This window comes from Lissotriton vulgaris, chromosome 11 (genome assembly GCF_964263255.1).
Source record: "Lissotriton vulgaris chromosome 11, aLisVul1.2, whole genome shotgun sequence".
Lineage (NCBI taxonomy): Eukaryota > Metazoa > Chordata > Amphibia > Caudata > Salamandridae > Lissotriton > Lissotriton vulgaris.
Window position 1 is genome coordinate 844352366 of NC_141699.1, and position 20361 is coordinate 844372726.

Here is a 20361-nt window from a genome sequence, read left to right on the forward strand (position 1 = left end):
TGACAGTAGAGACCACGAACTTCTACAATGTGTTGAAGCAGTAGACAACTTGCTTCAAAATGAAAAACAATTACACCCTATAATAAATTATGACATTTCTGACAATGAAATGTTAGAAAATTTAATAAAGTATGAAACACAATCATAATAAAAAAAATAAATAAATAAAGAAAACAAAAAAAACAAGAAAAACAACAAACAATTAACATACAGTATTAGAAAAGTCTTTCATTCTTTTATCCATAAAGTTCGCTGCCCAGAAAGCTATCCGGTTCGCGAACTTGGCGCTTACCACGCAAAAAAAAATTTTTTTTTTTGGACCCTCCTAGGCCCTTTTAAAACCTCCACATAAAACCTAGGGGGTCAACGAGGATCTACTATGCCCCCTTATGGTAATTTCCCCCTTTGTTTTGGCCTCCTCTTGTCTCTCGATCCTACCGAGAGACAAGATGGCGGCCGCTCCGGACTGTTTAGAATGTTGACAGACACCGGAGGGCCAATCAGCTTCTCATCGCAAAGTTCCGTTACGCGAAAGGTTCGCTAACCGGATAGCTGCCCGGAGCGCTGTTACAGATATATATCTTGATTTAAACGTTAATTTCTCAAAATCCACTGAAGCACATATATTGAGACCTAGCAAAGGCACATCAGGCTAACAGTCCCTACAATTTTGCCAAGTTTCGTGAAAATCCATTCAGCCGTTCGGGCTAAAAGTGAGTCCAACCGCCCTATGGAAATTAACATGGGAAAAAGGCGTTTTGGGACCCCCCTTTTTTCTCGGCCCCCCCTCCACAAAACCCCCCCAAATTTTCAAGGTCTGCTCAGAAACAAAATGTGCCATTTTCCTGAAAATTTCAGCCAATTCCGTCCACGAACGCAAAAGTTATTAGGCATAGAATTTTCAGAAATCCCATAGGGAAAAAATCCTAACTATATATACCTACTGGCGACCGCCAGTAGGTAATATATATATATATATATATATATATATATATATATATATATTCAATGAAAAAACCATAGGTTATAGTCCATATATAGTTAGGAATTTGCATTTACAAAACCTTGAAAATTCAATGAAAAAAACATTGGTTATAGAACATATATAGTTAGGAATTTGCATTTACAAAACCTTATTTTACTCGCATAAAACCATTGAAATTCCATATATAGTTAGATGCGCTAACTATATATCGCGCACCCGCAATCCACTGCTGATGATGTCACATATTACATCATTCATGACATGGTCAGTGACATCACTGATGACATCACTGATGACAACTCAAATGACATCACTGATGACATCTCAAATGACATCACTGATGACATCACTGATGACAACTCAAATGACATCACTGACAACATCACAGATGACATCATTCATGTGTTAATACGATGAACCTCTACAGACTCTGATATATCCTTAGATACACTCAGTGAAAACAGACACTCACAGATTGTCACTCATCCATGGAGTTACTCATACACCTAGACAGTCATGCAAAGAATCAATCACACCTCCAATTCCTCAACTATACAGTTATACACACCTTACTTATTGAAACATATTCTAACACATATTTACTCTCTTATACAATCACTGATACAAGTTTTCAATGATCCATGCAGCCACTCACACATTCACTGGCTCTTAAACACAGTAATTTATATATGTCAACTCTCGCATGTACTGTGTTTTACATATGTACTTACTTTGACTGGTAGCATTGAGATATCCAATCACTCACCAATACACTCATGCACACAGTCAACCACCCATACAGCTGTTTCCACATGCAGTTTTGAACCCATACATCTAGTGAATCAGCTGTTCACACATCTATGCACAGAGTCACACACCTCCCAGCCACTCACACACATACTCAGTCTCCCATACAAATACTTGAGCAACCAATCAATAACCCATATAGTTACTCATATAGCTACTGATCAACACATGCAGCAGTTTACAGAACAACAGATATAATGATGCACAAATTAATACAGTTTAATCACTAACCCATGCACTCAGTGAGACACATTTAATCACTCCCTCATACAATCAGTCATGCACCTACTAAATCCTTCATCCAGACATTTATACATCCACTCATTCTTCAATATTTAAGGCATATTTTAACTTTACAGAAACATACAGTCACTGGATGTTGTCATCAGTGATGTCATCAGATTGCGGGTGCGCGATATATAGTTAGCGCATCTAACTATATATGGAATTTCAATGGTTTTATGCGAGTAAAATAAGGTTTTGTAAATGCAACTTCCTAACTATATATGTTCTATAACCAATGGTTTTTTCATTGAATTTTCAAGGTTTTGTAAATGCAAATTCCTAACTATATATGGACTATAACCTATGGTTTTTTCATTGAATTTCAATGGTTTTTTGAAAGCTAATATCTGTATCTGTAAAATGTATTCTTTAAATCTTAAAATATATTTTACATGTTTTTTATACATTTTTTTTTTTAAAAAAAAAATTTGTTGCGCTCCTAGTCCGCGAACCGGTCAGCTTCCTGTTAGCTCAATTTAAAGCCGCGACTTGGTGCGCTAACCGGTAATCGTTCCTTTAGCGTAACTGTTACGTTATCATGACGTTTTGCGTTGTCGCGTAATACGTTATCCGACGCGCCAATTTAGCGGACCCGGAAAGCGGCGCAAAGCGCGAAACGTAAAGACAGCACGTCATGTGACTTTTCATTGGTTCATTTCACTTTTGGTTTCCTAATGATGTAATACTAGGTCATGTGATCTAAAATTAACACTTTTCATTGGTTTAGAACTTTTGCTTTTCCCAAATGATGAAAACCCCTCCTTCTTTCCTCACTCTGACTTTCATCTTGGTGAGAGAAAGACCCTTTTACATTCTAGAGACATGGCTTCAGTTGTTGCTTCTGGTAGTGTTCCCCCACCACCACCTCCACCTCCTCATGGAAAGAAAGGACCACCTACTCAACCAATCTTTGAAGAGGAGGAAGATCAGGAAGAGGAGGAAGAGCCTGAATTTTTGCCTGTGGAGCCCAGGCGGTACAACAGAAAGGAAAATTTCATCTGGCAATTTTTTTAATTTCCACTAGGGCAAAAGAAAGTCAATGCAAGATATGTCTTTTGCCGTATCTGTGATGATCGCCTTTCAAGGGGGACGGACAAAAAATATAGTTTTGGAAATTTTACAATGCACAGGCACATGAGTAGGTGGCACCCAAATAATTATAGTGCTGCTCAGCTTCGCAACGAACAACAAAATCCCCCGGCAATAGCAAGAAGATCTGTTGTGCAGGAAATATCGGGACCAGAGGCAAGGGAGTTGATCCCGAATATTCAAATGGACATGGGGGAAGTGAAACAAATGTGCGTGTGGTGCAATCAAATATTATGCTACCGAGAAAGTAGCATTACTCTTATAATAAGAGCAATCAAAAATCATGTATGTCCAAAACGCCCCAAAAAATAAATTCTTCTTTTTTTTGTTGCTCCTGTTGAGCCCTTTTCAATGAATCATTTTTGTTTCCCCCCTCCCCCCAAAAAATAAAAAAAATTAAAAAATGTTCAGAAAAAAACAAAAAAATATAAAAAATGTTCAGAAAAATAATTAAAAAAAATTAAAACAACAAAAACTAAAAAAAAAGTTCTTTTCAGAACTACCTCCCCATTATAAAAAAAAATTGGTAGAATTTTTGGAACTCTGCCAAGCTCTATTTCTTTTAGTTCGCTCCCAGTTCGCACTCCGGTACGCGAACCAGGAGCGAACCAAAACATTTTTTTTTTTAAAAAAACAGTAAGTATAAGGAAAGGAAACAGACAGTTATGTTACAAGAAAGACAGCTATAGGGAGTAAAGAAAAGATACTGTTACCCGCAATTCACTTCTGATCATGTCATATATTACATCATTTTTGACATGGTCAGTGACATCATCAGCAGTGGATTGCGAGTAACAGTATCTTTTGTTTACTTCCTATAGCTGTCTTTCTTGTAACATAAATGTCTGTTTCCTATCCTTATACTTACTGTTCTTGTTTTAAAACATTTTTGAGATCATTCAGAAACAGTAACATTAATAGAGACAGAATGAGTGAATAATAATGAAGAAGTATGAGAAGAGAGGGAGTGAGAAAAATACTGGAAGGAGTAGAATAATTAAGTAATAGAGAAAGGAATGAGAGAAGAAGCAAACACAGGAAAGTAAAGATTAAAGAAATGAAGCAGTAGAACTAATAGATGTTAAATGTGATAGAGTAAATGATTGATTGAGGGTGACGATAAGGTGTGTCCTCTCTAAAAGTTTGTTTAAGATGAAGCGTACTCAGGGTTGCATATCAAATTTATGCTTGTTGAAGAATACAGAGGAGATAATACATGTGAAGACCTACCATTGTAGTAAAACATGCCCACTTATTACATCATTCATAACATAGTCAGTGACATCATCAGCAGTGGAATGCGGGTTAAAAAAGTAGAAAACATTTACCTTATAATTCTTGTTAACTTTTAAAGAAAATTTTTCATACTTTCAATCTGTAAAAGAGAGAACAAACATTTCCAAAAATATTAAAACATGTATTTAAAAATTAGAAAAAAGAAGGGAAAAGGTTCAAGAAGAAACAGTTTTTAAACAACTTTGACACTTACAGAAGCCTCTGCTTCTCTGCGACCCCTACACAATCCTAAAGATATTTATTTTAAACAAACAGTATCTTCATGCTGATGAAATGAGGCCTATTTTGCAACATGGTGCTTCTTTTGCATTGCTGATGTCTCACAATAGTGATGCAATAGCAGCGCAAAAGAGATGTAAAGCCATCATAAAATTGTGTCTAACATTTTAAATGATTGTTTCAGGATGCAAATAAGATGTGTGCTTTCAAGAGCTTTCTTTGAGGTGAGGCCTATTACTTTTTAAAAAAAAAAAAACAGTACCCAGAAGTACAGCACTGTAAGCATTAAAATTGACACTTACAGAAGACTCAGTTTCTCCATATCTACCTCACATTTCTAAATGTATATCATAAGTACAAAAAGCAGAACATTAATTATACATGTTAAATGGTTTATTTTTGCTGTTCTCAGAATGTATCAAATTTCACTTAAATCAGTGACTTGAAGGTATTCATCATGTAACAGCGGGGAAAAAAAACACAATCAAAATGATTGTGTTTAAAAAACCCATTCAACCTAAGAAATCTGAATTCAAAACTCCTTAAAATTAACTTACTTTCAATGACGTCGAAGGATCACCTATGAACAGCGTCCACTCTGTTGTGCTATAAATATTTTCAGTCCGCCACTTTCTGAAAGAAAACCTCCATCGTTTTGAAAAATATGTTACATACAAGAAAAGACTTCTCACATTCTATCACATGTTTCCACTAGGCCAAATCATGTTGCAGCGATTCGCAACTCTTGTAATTCTTCCAATCAAATCCCGTCATTTTCTATTTTCGCAACTTTCAAAAAGAAAACATTTGAGATTATTTTCACAATCCTGGACTACTAATATCTTACTCTTCTTTGTCACTCATGTTCTCCTTTTCCTATGACACTGATACTGCTTACTATGAAGCAGACTTACTTGCATCAGGTTTATATAGTTGGATTTTTAAATTGACATTATAATTAAAAGTTTTGGACCAATAATCTAGACAGCATTGCAGACTTACATTCCCTCTACTTGATGAACCTTTTGCAATTCCTCACAGGAAATCCCAAAATTCTTTCTTTAAAATTTTGGTTTTAAAAACACCAGGTAACAATTTTTAAGGTCAAACGGCAATTTTTTTTTGAAAGTTACAACGGAATCATTGCAGAATGACCAGCCGTTTTGAGACTTTAAATAAGCTGTATAATGTCCTGATGTTGTTGAAGGACCATTGTGATAGATAATTGCTACAGTTACAAAAGTCCTTCCTGATATTGACAGCTGAGAAGCCACAATTTTTTTTATTAAAGTTGACAATTTTGATCCATCAGGCCTACATCGTTGGATCATTAAAATGACATACTGGCTATATCTACGTATAAATAATGTTGACATCATTTCAGATTTACATTGGCTACACTCCATGTTGTGATCCGCTGCATTTACTAGCTTATTAAAGGACACTGATTTACTGTCTGGCAAAGTTAAATATATAAATCTTTCTGAGTCTACACTAGTAGTACTTGATACCATACAGTTCTCGCAGTCATGCTGCCATTGATAAGAAAGCCCAAACAGGTGATCTACATCTACACCCTCATCTTGCAATACATCAAGCATATACATTAAAAACTCCTGACAATCTTGCTGATTATTTTCAGAGAAGTCTGTTTGACCTGAACATTCATCTAACAGATAACGAACTTCAGACACACTTTCTACTTTTGTTCGATCAGTGCTACATTTTTCGAAAACAGAATTCAACAAACAGCATAAAATTTGTTCTGAATTCAACAGAATCTGTTCTTTTAAACTCTCTAGTGAAAAGAGAACATTAACCACTACATTTGCATAGCAGTTGACACCAGAACTGTTTTCAAATTGAAAACCGACAACATCTTCAACAGAATCCACTTTCTCTCTGCTAACAATTTTCGGTTCATCGACTTTTGGTCTTTTTGCTACAACCTCCCTACTATTACTGACATTTCTACGTTTCCGGCCTACCACACGTTTCTCAAACAAAGGATATTGAGGCAAATGTGGCGCATACTCTCTTCTTAACCTATTGTATTCCTTAACACAATCTAGATCCGCACAAATGTTTGTGACATCACAGTCAATCAAGTACAATCCCGATAAAGTTCTAACTCGTGACAATGCCACATATGCCATACCCTCCTTGAACACAGAACTGCCAATATTCACCAATGCACTGTCTACACTTAAACCTTGAGATTTATGGATTGTCACCGCATATGCCAAGCAAACAGGAAACTGTTTACGGCGAACATATAAGTCTTTAACAAGCAAAAACCTAGCAGAACAACGACCAATTAGCTGTACTTCCTCAATGCCATCAAATTTAATTTTTAAAAATTCTATTCCATCTCTATTTCTGTATTTCTCAAAATCAACAACATTACCCATTGATCCATTTACCAGACCTCTTTCAACATGTAAATTCCTTCTCAAAATAATTCGGCAATTTAAACACACATTCAAAGTCTTTTCAAAACCCGCTGTTTTAGATATAGTCTTCTCTAATGAATCCAATTTTGATTTCAAATTCTCTGACAAAATAATTGTTGATCCCATATGCTCTATTTTGTCAATAGCTTCAAGTTTCACAATCTCTTGCTTTTCTAAATTCAACATTTTGTTGTTGAAGATGGCACATTCTGCAAGAGTTGGCATCAAACATATTCCGGATTTCTTCTCAGTAATTTTCTGAAAAATATTCTCAGCCACAATCTCTTGTTCGGGATATAAATTTGAAAGTAATCGTGCATTTAAAGCTTCTTTTCCATGCTCGGTCACTTTTCCAATTCTAATATCTTGTAGAATATTCTTGTAATCTTCATCCTTCGCCTGACGCATATTTTCATGCAGTTCAGCATAATCGAAGTTTAACCATATATTGACGTTGCCAATGCTCCCTAGGCACTTCCTGGTATCTTCATGCGTGAGTATTTTGAACACAGGTTGTCCTTTTACTGGTGTCAGCTGCAGAAGATCTCCGAAAACAATGATGTGTTTGCCACCAAATAACACATCATATTCAGTTTTAAGTACTTCTTGCATTCTCAAATGCACAAAGGCAAGCATGACATTGGAAACCATGCTTACTTCGTCAATGATAAGTAGTTTCATTTTCCTCAAGACTCTTGAAACTTCACAGCAAGCATCCCCAGATAACTTGTGGTATTGTAATTTGTTGTCATGCTCCACCGGCAGCATCAGTAGACGATGCAAAGTAATACCTTTAATGTTATGTGCTGCAAGTCCAGTAGGAGCGGTGACAACACAAGACAGCGATGACTCAGTCCTTTCCTGCAGATAGCATGAAATTGCTTTAATGAGGAAACTTTTTCCAGTTCCCGCTTCTCCACTCACATACAGTCGGACAGGCTTCAACGATGTACATGAGCACTCTTTCTTCTCATGACTTAATCCATGCTCAATTTGCTTGGTAACTTCATCATATATTTTCCTCTGCTCAACGTTGAGTTGTTTTTCCAAGTCTTCTAAGTTAACTGAATCCTCCTGAGCATGTGCCATGGCTCTTTCCACTTCATTCATAGCAGTGGCAGCTTCATTTTCGGTAATAGGTCCTCCAAGTGGATCTTGACTCAATGAAACAGAACTCTGACTGTCCTGAGAACTGTCTCTGGCAATCTCGGCTGCAATCGTTGCTTCCTGCTCAATTTCCAAAGTTAGCATTTCTTGATATTTGGGAAAAGCAGGACATTCTATAGTCTCCTTAGCAGCAGTGAAAGAGTCTTCGTAACAGAGGAAATCTCCAAGCAGTTCCTCTTCTGCACGCCAAGGCTTGAAAAGTTGCAAAAGTGCTAAATAGAAAAACTCCTTTTTTTCTGGAGATTCGCCACTCAATTTTCGATGGTTAACTAATTGGCATTTTCTTTGCTTGACCAGGCATCCCTCACTTCCAATTACAGCATACACTCCTTTCTCAATATCTTCTTTGATGTTCCTCTTGAATATATAATTTTGTAGAACCTCATGTAGACAAACATTCTCAAGGTGACTGCTTCGATTTGGATAATATGTATCCAACATGTTGGTCTTCAAAATGTCGGTACTGTTTGGTTCCTTTTCTGCCAAATATTCAATTTCCCGGACAGGTTTTAGAACTCGATTTCGCGTTGCAGCAAGACCAAGACTCGCCCAAACAATAATCCTGGATTTGGCATAGAGACTTGCTGAAGACAATCGATCTGAACATTCGTAAGCTCCGATTTCTCGATGCGACAACATCTTCAGACTGAAACTGTACAACTTCTTGCTGAGGCTCATTTCATGGGAAATGTCCTCCCACATATCCTTCAGTTCTGTCTTTTCTTTTTTGGTGATGTAAGATGTCACATACCGAGCCACAGCCATACAGTTGTCACCCACAAACTGTATATCCATGTTAGCATTCCACATGGACAAAATCACTGGGTTGTAGTCGTTGATGTACTTGGACTCTTCGTTCCTTTTCAAATTGTATGTATTTTTGGGTGATTTCCTCGTCACATTATGTCGCAGTGAAGACATCAAACTGTTCACTCTTCCTTTAGAAATCACCGGTCGTGGAAAGTTGAAACGACATTTGGTGTAGAACTTGTCCTTGTTTCTGAATTTACGACGACAGTACTTTCCACAACGATGGCTTTGGAAACGTAGAACTTGTTCTCTTAGGCTTTTCTTCTCCGTTGCGTTTGGAACAGCACACGTAGAATACTGTTCTATGAAATTCATCACTAAGTCATCCGGATCTGTTCCAAATTTAGGTGCATCCTTGATCCACAACAACATATGTATATGAGGAGCACCTCTTGCTTGGTACTCCTTTCTCCAGAAGAAATCCAACACCTCTCCAAGAGGTGGATTCTTCTTATTTGTGATGAAAGACATCATAGCTTCAAATCTATGATTGAAGTACCTGCATACATTCACAGGATCCAAAGAACACAGTTCTCCAGGTGTCTTGAATTCAATGTTTTCAATATTTCCATTTGCCTCTCGTAGAAATTCAAGTAAGTCTTCCCAGCCATACTCGGCACAGCTCAGAGTGAGGAACCATGTCGGAGTTCCTAAGTTCCTCAGCATACATTTTAAATCACCATGACGACGGTACCAGTACTCATTAGTACCACGCTGACACGCCATGAGATTAATTAAGTGAGAATCCAAAATACTGTCTTGGACATTGACTTTATGCATAAAGTCCCTTGCCGAGATATTTCGCATCTGTATACCACTTTTTAAGATGTGGTTCACTGCATATGACAGTCCAGACAGATCGCTTTCAAACAGGAGATGAAACAAATAGGGAATGCATTGACGAAACCTAGGATCTTCTGCATACAATCGTAAAGTCCGGTATTCAGACGCAGGAATTTGATGAGATCGCTCATCATATCTTCCTCCTCGACCTGTGGGAAATAGCTGTGGGAAACACCGAGCTTCCAAACTTTCCTCCCAAACACTAATGGGACTCCCTTTGGCTTGTTTCATTTGAAACAACTCAATAGCATTCCCCATGACTTCCTTGGAATGCAAAGGATGAACACTATAATGTTCATATATTTCTTCACTTTTAGAGGCCTCTACTTTCTCAATTTGGCCAGCACACAAATCGCTATCCTCTTCATCACTTACTTCCTCTTCTGCAACATATACATTCTTATAGTACTTATTATTTTTCTTCAAATACACTGTTGCCTTTTTGACTTTCCTAACATCCACTAAATCTTGCCATATTTTCTTATTCTTTGTCGGAACCCCATTAACCAAGATAACCAGAGGTTCCTCTTCCACTTTTTCTATTCCAATTGTGTTAATGTTTTTGTTCAAATCTAGAGGCAAATAAACAACTCTTCCCTTTAATCCTCTCTGTAAATCTGCTGGAGGCAACTTCCCTGTCTTTGGCTCCATTCTTACAGTAGCCTGAAAGGGATGGATACTTTGAATCAAAATAGATTCATAAGTATTTAAATCCTTCAATTCAGAAGGAATCTCAACCAATTCCAGATTATTATGAACTGCCCTAGCAGGCATCTGGTTTTGGTTTAATTTAGTACAACAATAAGTACACACACGTTGATCCGATCCCAAATCAAAATAATTTTCTACCATCAAGTATGTGGCAAAATCCTTCCATTCACTATTATTTTCCCTTTCACTTTTTGCATATAAATCCACTACCTTAGTCTGATTCTTATAATAAGTGCGTCGACAACATACACAAGTGAAATTAGGCCTCTCACTTGATTTCATCTGAAACGTGGCAATTTCCTTCTGAAAATTATCTGTACTGGAAACCTGTACATTATCTTCAACATTACCCTCTACTTCAGGGTCAATTTGAACATTCTCATCTTTACTACTAAAGTAACAAAACTCAATTTCTTCACAAATATTCTTCACATCTATTTCAGAACCAGGCAAAAGAGCAGCACATAATTGTTTAAGCATAATTGCTGGACTCTTAGCATAATACAACATTCTCACTAATTTTCTCACTTTATTATGATGCACTGCTAGCATCCTGAAATGATGAAAAACACTCTGGCATACTCTCCTGGAAAGACAAGCCAGTGAATGACCACGCAAACCTGTCATTTGTCTCACTCTGCAAGGATCTAAATCTTGCAACAACTTCATTTTCTGCTTCAAACTTTTCTTATTAAATGTCCGTATAAAATCACAAAGCAAATTGATGGAAACCTGTCGCACACTGCAAATAGAACTATACTTCCAAATGTACACAGGACCCTTAGGACGTCTTCCTAAAACCTCATCACTTAGCACCTCTTCTGTCTCTGTTGTCACAAGTTTTTCTTTTTCAACTGGACAACCATCCTTCACTTCATAAGCTCGACCACTGGTGTCAACTGCAAACACCAAATCATTATCCTGAAAATAACTCTCCTCATTAAAAAATGCCTCAGAACTTGAACTATGCATCCATTCTCCGGAAAAAACTTCACAAAAGTTACTACGATTTACTACTCTCTTCCATCTACTGTTTGTTTTGAAATCAGAAATTACCTTGCTTAGTTTCCTAATTCTATTGATTACCAAAATAAACAACTTTCGCTTAATTTCAAAAGCATGATCAATAATTTTCTCTACATTTTTCTTCTTCTTATAAAATGCCGCTTTCTGTTGGCCTTTCTTAATATTTTTTAATAAATTAACTATTATCCAGTTACGGAACATTCGTTTTCGAATGTCCCTAAACTGTTGTTTCCTTCTACTATCATGCACAGAGTTATCTCTTCCTCTACCAGTAACATTTTTGATGGGTCTTTCCTTTCCATTTAAATTGCTCTTCTTTTTCTGAACTGAAACATTTTTGCGATAAATACTTTTTTTACTAAAAATATTTCTTAAGAATGATTTTGTGCTCTTACCCGGAGCTTTCTTGGTGTTTTGATAAGTATTTGGGGAAGAGGACTGCTGCAATAAAAGATCATCCTGCTGTCTTTGACGTTTTCTAGCCTTTCTAATTCTATTTTTCGTAGGCATTTTTCAAAATATGAAAAGATCTGCAGTTGAATCTGTGGAAAAATATAATAAAAAATGTTATTAACCACTATTACCAAACAGTAAATGAATAACAGTCATCAAAAACTTAATGCCCTACTTATTATTTAACATAGCAAATCTTTTGCACCAGCACTGCATCACAAAAATGACACACAGTGGTACAAAACAGGCATACAACAATCATAAATCTCTCCCTAATATTTTAAATGATTAATTCAGGATGACGATAAGGTGTGGCCTATCTAAAGGTTTGTTTAGGCCCAGATCTTTGGACTGGGGTGAATGTGTGTCATTGATCCTCATTCAGTCCATCGCCTGTTTTGTTTATTTGAGGTGAGGCCAACACATGGTTGCAGATAAGATTTTCACTGAAGAAAACAAAGGCGATAATACATGTGAAGGCCTACCAATGAAGTAAGTCATTATTTGAAATCAATTACATTTCTGGATATGTACTGCTAAAGCTTCATACGTTGTTTTGGGTCATATTTATAAGGCATATGAGTGTGTATGATGTTATTTTTCCTTTTTAAATGGAAAGCGTTCTTCATGGTGCAAGTTTCTTGTAAATACGCTCCCACTTGAAAGGGGGCAAGGTATACCCCTCTTGACCCCCTAGGAATGTTGTTGGGATTTTTAAAGGGTCCCGTGGGGAAAATAAAAAAATATATATTTTTCACGGTAGAAGCGCTTCCCGAACCGCGAACTGGGCCGCAAACTGGTAGCGAAACGGGAATTCGCCATTTTGTGCTTCGTTTTAATTAAATTACTAGGTATAAGGGGGTGCGGGAGACCATTTTCTGCTTCGTTTTAATTAAATTACTAGGTATAAGGGGGTGCGGGAGACGTATCCTAATCCCTTATATTTTCTGAGGGTGGCTGAGGAGGCTCATATATGTTGATACATGTCTTCCAGCGGCTGTGCGTGAGCTTTTTTTTTTTTTTTGCTGCGTCACGTCTGTTAACGTTCGATTCGAAGGAAATCAGGAAGTGTTGACCATCAATTTGTCAGTGCGATAAAGTATTTTGTTATAAATGAATCCTTATTGATAAACATTGTCTGCGCCATCTTGCCTTTTTTACAATGCCACAATTTTGTCGTGCACGGCAGCCATTTTACATGCCAGGCCGGTCCCAGGCTATCACCTAGCCCTGCGGATGTACTTTATGGCCCTAGCTGTAGAGAATCCAGACATGCCAACCCTCCCGATTCAGGCGTCAGACTACTGATTTCAGTGGTACTCTCCCGCCTCCCGATTCCTGCAAGCAAAAACCCGGGGGCATATTACCAACAACTAGCGATAACTTGTTTAGAGACAAAAATTATCGCCGCACATCGGCGATTTTTATCGCAGATAAACCTTGCTATTAGCAAGGTTTATCGCAAATGCGATAAAAAACGGCCGTAATGCATGAATATCGCTGAAAAGTCAGCGATATTCATGCAATATCCAGCAAATGCTCTTAGCCATGTTATCCACCTCCCATTGGATAACATGGCTAAGAACTGCTCGCAAATGCGATAAAAAACGGCCGCAATGCATGAATATCGCTGAAAAGTCAGCGATATTCATGCATTATCCAGCAAATGCTCTTAGCCATGTTATCCACCTCCCATTGGATAACATGGCTAAGAACTGCTCAGGGCCCCATGAGGAACGCTTTCCATTTAAAAAGGAAAAAATAACATCATAGAAAAGAATCGTTTTTAAACACAGCATATAAATAAATTGTATACCTGCATTCAAGAGGAAATGACTGAAAATGTCCTTGAGACACATGAAAGCGTTTTCTGGAATGCCCTAGCACCATTTTTTGGACATTATTAACATGGCTATGTAACTCCCATAATCAAAATCTAAATTTGCCAAGCGCAGGTGGGAGCGTATTTACAAGACACTTGCCCCATGAGGAATGCTTTCCATTTAAAAAGGAAAAAATAACATCAAAGACACTCAAATGCCTTATAAATATGACGCAAAACAACCTATGGAGCTCTAGCAGTACATATCCAGAAATGTAATTGATTTCAAAAATAGTTTTTAAAAACAACATATCTGTTTCAGCTTACATAAGAGACCATGGAATGGGCTTCATATACAACAATAACTTGTGTTACTGCATGCCAGAATGCTACACCGAATATGCAATTACAATTTCTCAAAGTAACAAAATCTATTTCTATATCACTACAGACAAAGCCACATTTTAAAAACACAGCTTTCTTCATCATTTTCTCCTTAAATCATACTATTCTCTATCTAAAATAAATAAATCTTTTCTCACCTTAGCAAATACTTTTTGAGTTTTGAAAACAGTCTCAGAAATACACCAAATTGTCTTCAGCAGAAGAAAAAGGATGCACTCCAGAGGCTGCAGCTATTGAAAGCACAGAAATACAGATATTCATTTCACATATCTCTCATATTAGCCAATCATAACTCTTCCCTCACTTTTTTCAAATCAAAACCCTTCCCCCCTCTGCCCTCTCTGCCTTTTTTCCATAGCAACCACCTCTTGGAAGACCTCTCATGTTTGCAAATTCACACAACAATGTTTCAATTGAACTCTGAACTCTCAGTGCACCTGCGTATCCAGTGCAATCTTTCATTAAATGTTTCTTCCTTAACCATTCAAATTACATCTTTCAAAGAACACATCCATGCACCCTTACTTTCTGTTTTCAGAAATGGAAATGCACCAATCACTGCTAATGAATCATTAGCATTGGAAATCCACAGTTTTTTTTCTTTACAAACTCCTACTGTTTCAACTGCCCTTTCATTACCACACTTCATCTGACTGCAGCCCAACCTTCTCCCACCATGTTTAAGGTCTGGATTGTTGGACATAGTTACATCCACTGGGCTCAAAGGTATGCTGAGAACAGAAATTTACACAACCTCAATTTACAAGATGTGGAAACTAAGTGGTTGGGCCAAAGAGGATTAAAATGTCACCAATTGATACCATTGGTGAAAACCTTTATGCATTTGCCAAAACCTGACCTGTTAATAGTGCACTGTGGAGGTAATGATTTGGGCACTTTGACTGGGGTAGGTCTGGAAATGCTTTTAAAGGACACCTTTGAGCAATTAATGGCACTTTTTCCTCAAACTGCCTTGGTATATTCCAATATATGCCAAAGACAGAAATGGAGGTGGTCCAACCAATTTTGTCCACAAATTGAGAAAGCGAGGAAGCATGTAAACAAATCTGTTTCAGCTTACATGAGAGACCATGGAATGGGCTCCTTGTACAACAATAACTTGCGTTACTACATGCAAGATATCTACAGAGGAGATGGAGTTCACTTCTCAGATGAGGGCAACAGAATTTTCATTCTGAATTTAAGACTGTGCATTGGTACCTACTTATAAGTACCTAAATGTACCATAAACCCAAAAGCTCTTCTCAGAGCTACCCTTCATCTGATCACTCACAATTAATATTTTTCTCTAACTTATTTCTGTAATTTTCAACAAACTACGCTCAAAGAGCGCTACCCGGTACGCGAACTGAAAGCTAACCGCGCAAACTTTTTAAAAAAATGTTTTTTCTCCGCACATATGGTCCTCCTCAGCCACCCTCAGAAAACCTAGGGGGTCAAAATACTTGTACCGTGTCCCCTTCTACCCATTCTGAACATTCTTTACCCTCCATTTTATATCTTAATTCGACCGAAACACAAAATGGTGGACTCCCGTTACGCTCCTAGTTCGCGGACCGGACCGCTTCCCAGGAAACGGTCCAAAAAAAGGTGGGAAAGTAATTCACAGAAAAAAGACTGGAGACACTCTCACCAAATATAGATTAGCTTATACTACATAACAATCCCTTTCTTTTTCACAAATTTGATTGAAATTCCATTTAGCCATTAAGTCTATAGACCTCTCTAAATACCGTGAGGTAAATTACTTCACAAAACACATCTGAAGTGTTGGAATTGACAACCCATGAAAATGTTACTTTCATTTTCTACTTTTATTACCTGACATTTGATTGGTTAAATACCTGAATATATATAAAGGAAGAGAAGAAAACACAGCCATTTTGACTACTACTTCTTGTTGTACATCACATTTCAATAGCTTCCAAAAACTTCAACTTCTTTGTGAAGGTAAGTTATAATTTTTAAAAATGAAATATATTGTGCACTATAACTTAATATAGTAGACTTTTTCTGATAGATATACACTATCCCTCTGTAGTAGTTATGGATTTAGATAGACTTCTCTGTTATAGTTATGAATGGAGTTAGGCTTCTCTTGGTTAAATCACATACACTTTTTTATAGTCCTATTTCCACTCTGATACTATACACTACCAAAAGAAGAATTCACAGATAAAAACTGCCTATCTAACATTAATCCCAACAGTGCCCTATCTCTACTAATATATATTTTTTTATTCAAAATTTCAGGCAAAATGGAAGGCGAGCAACAAGTTACATTTTCAATTGAACTGAAGGAGAGCAGCCAAGACAAAATTGATGATTTTATGGATCAAAGTAGAGACCACGAACTTCTACAATGTGTTGAAGCAGTGGATAACCTGCTTCAAAATGAAAAAGAGTTACACCCTATATTCAATTTTGACATTTCTGACACTGAAATGTTAGAAAGTTTAATGAAGTATGAAACACAATCATAATAAAAAAAAAAATAAAGAAAGAAAACAAAAAACAAAAAAAAAAACAACAAACAATTAACATTCAGTATTAAAAAAGTCTATCATTCTATTATCCTTATAGTACGCTGTCCAGAACGCTTTCCGGTTCGCGTACTAGGCGCTCACCACGCAAAAAAAAAATTTTTTTTTTTGCCCTGCTGGAACCTTTTACAACCTCCACATAAAACCTAGGGGGTCAGGGAGGATCTACTATGCCCCCTTATGGAAATTTCCCCCTTTGTTTTGGCCTCCTCTGTCTCTCGATCCTACCGAGAGACAAGATGGCGGCCGCACCGGACTGTTTAGAATGTTGACAGACACCGAAGAGCCAATCAGCTTTCCGTGCGCAAAGTTCCGTTATGCGAAAAGTACGCGAACCGGATCGCTGCCCGGACCGCTGTTACAGATATATATCTTCTTTTAAACGTTAATTTCTCAAAATCCACTGGAGCACATATATTGAGACCTAGCAAAGGCACATCGGGCTAACAGTCCCTACAATTTTGCCAAGTTTCGTGCAAATCCATTCAGCCGTTCGGGCTAAAAGTGAGGCCAACCGCCCTATGGAAATTAACATGGGAAAACGCGTTTTGGGACCCCCCTTTTTTCCCGGCCCCCCCTTGCCAAAACCCCCCCAAATTTTCAGGGGCTGCTCAGAAAGAAAATGTGCCATTTTCCTGAAAATTTCAGTCGATTCCGTCCACAAACGCCAAAGTTATTAGACATAGAATTTTCAGAAATCCCATAGGGAAAAATCCTAACTATATATACCTACTGGCGACCGCCAGTAGGTAATATACATATATATATATATATATATATTACCTACTGGCGGTCGCCAGTAGGTATATATAGTTAGGATTTTTTCCCTATGGGATTTTTGAAAATTCTATGCCTAATAACTTTGGCGTTTGTGGACGGAATTGGCTGAAATTTTCAGGAAAATGGCACATTTTGTTTCTGAGCAGCTCCTGGAAATTTGGGGGGGGTTCGTCAAGGGGGGCCGAGAAAAAAGGGGGTCCCAAAACGAGTTTTTCCCATGTTAATTTCCATAGGGCGGTTGGACTCACTTTTAGCCCGAACGGCTGAATGGATTTCCACGAAACTTGGCAATATTGTAGGGACTGTTAGCCCGATGTGCCTTTGCTAGGTCTCAATATATGTGCTTCAGTAGATTTTGAGAAATTAACGTTTAAAACAAGATATATATCTGTAACAGCGCTCCGGGCAGCGATCCGGTTCGCGTACTTTTCGCGTAACGGAACTTTGCGCACGGAAAGCTGATTGGCTCTCTGGTGTCTGTCAACATTCTAAACAGTCCGGTGCGGCCGCCATCTTGTCTCTCGGTAGGATTGAGAGACAAGAGGAGGCCAAAACAAAGGGGGAAATTTCGATAAGGGGGCATAGTAGATCCTCCCTGACCCCCTAGGTTTTGGAGGTTGTAAAAGGTCCCAGCAGGGCAAAAAAAAAAATTTTTTTTTTTGCGTGGTGAGCGCCTAGTACGCGAACCGGAAAGCGTTCTGGGCAGCGTACTATAAGGATAAAAGAATGATAGACTTTTCTAATACTGTATGTTAATTATTTGTTGTTTTTGTTGTTTTTTTTGTTTTCTTTATTTTTAAATTTTTTTTTTTTATTTTGATTGTGTTTCATACTTCATTAAACTTTCTAACATTTCAGTGTCAGAAATGTCAAAATTGAATATAGGGTGTAACATTTTCTCATTTTGAAGCAGGTTATCCACTGCTTCAACACATTGTAGAAGTTCGTGGTCTCTACTTTGATCCATAAAATCATCAATTTTGTCTTGGCTGCTCTCCTTCAGTTCAATTGAAAATGTAACTTGTTGCTCGCCTTCCATTTTGCCTGAAATTTTGAATAAAAAAATATATAGTAGTAGAGATAGGGCACTGTTGGGATTAATTTTAGATAGGCAGTTTTTATCAGTGAATTTTTCTTTTGGCAGTGTATAGTATCAGAGTGGAAATAGGACTATAAAAAAGTGTATGTGATTTAACGAAGAGAAGCCTAACTCCATTCATAACTATAACAGAGAAGTCTATCTAAATCCATAACTACTACAGAGGGATAGTGTATATCTATCAGAAAAAGTCTACCATATCAAGTTATAGTGCACAATATACTTCAGTTTTAAAAATAACAACTTACCTTCAGAAACAAGTTGAAGTGTTAGGTAACTATTGAAATGTGATGTACAACAAGAAGTAGTAGTCAAAATGGCTGTGTTTTCTTCTCTTCCTTTATATATATTCAGGTATATAACCAATCAAATATCAGGTAATAAAAGTAGAAAATGAAAGTAAAATTTTCATTGGTTGTCAATTCCAACACTTCAGATGTGTTTTGTGAAGTAATTTACCTCAAGGTATTTAGAGAGGTCTACAGGCTTAATGGCTAAATGGAATTTCAATCAAATTTGTGAAAATGAAAGGGATTGTTATGTAGTATAAGCTAATCTATATTTGGTGAGAGTGTCTCCAGTCGTTTTTCTGTGAATTACTTTCCCACCTTTTTTTTGGACCGCTTCCCGGGAAGCGGTCTAGTCCGCGAACTAGGAGCGTAACGGGAGTCCACCATTTTGTGTTTCGGTCGAATTAAGATATAAAATGGAGGGTAAATAATGTTCAGAAAGGGTAGAAGGGGACACGGTACAAGTATTTTGACCCCCCAGGTTTTCTGAGGGTGGCTGAGGAGGACCATATGTGCGGAGAAAAAACATTTTTTAAAAAATTTTGCGCGGTTAGCTTCCAGTTCGCGTACTGGGTAGCGCTCTTTGAGCGTAGTTTGTTGAAAATTACAGAAATAAGTTAGAGAAAAATATTAATTGTGAGTGATCAGATGAAGGGTAGCTCTGAGAAGAGCTTTTGGGTTTATGGTACATTTAGGTACTTATAAGTAGGTACCAATGCACAGTCTTAAATTCAGAATGAAAATTCTGTTGCCCTCATCTGAGAAGTGAACTCCATCTCCTCTGTAGATATCTTGCATGTAGTAACGCAAGTTATTGTTGTACAAGGAGCCCATTCCATGGTCTCTCATGTAAGCTGAAACAGATTTGTTTACATGCTTCCTCGCTTTTTCAATTTGTGGACAAAATTGGTTGGACCACCTCCATTTCTGTCTTTGGCATATATTGGAATATACCAAGGCAGTTTGAGGAAAAAGTGCCATTAATTGCTCAAAGGTGTCCTTTAAAAGCATTTCCAGACCTACCCCAGTCAAAGTGCCCAAATCATTACCTCCACAGTGCACTATTAACAGGTCAGGTTTTGGCAAATGCATAAAGGTTTTCACCAATGGTATCAATTGGTGACATTTTAATCCTCTTTGGCCCAACCACTTAATTTCCACATCTTGTAAATTGAGGTTGTGTAAATTTCTGTTCTCAGCATACCTTTGAGCCCAGTGGATGTAACTATGTCCAACAATCCAGACCTTAAACATGGT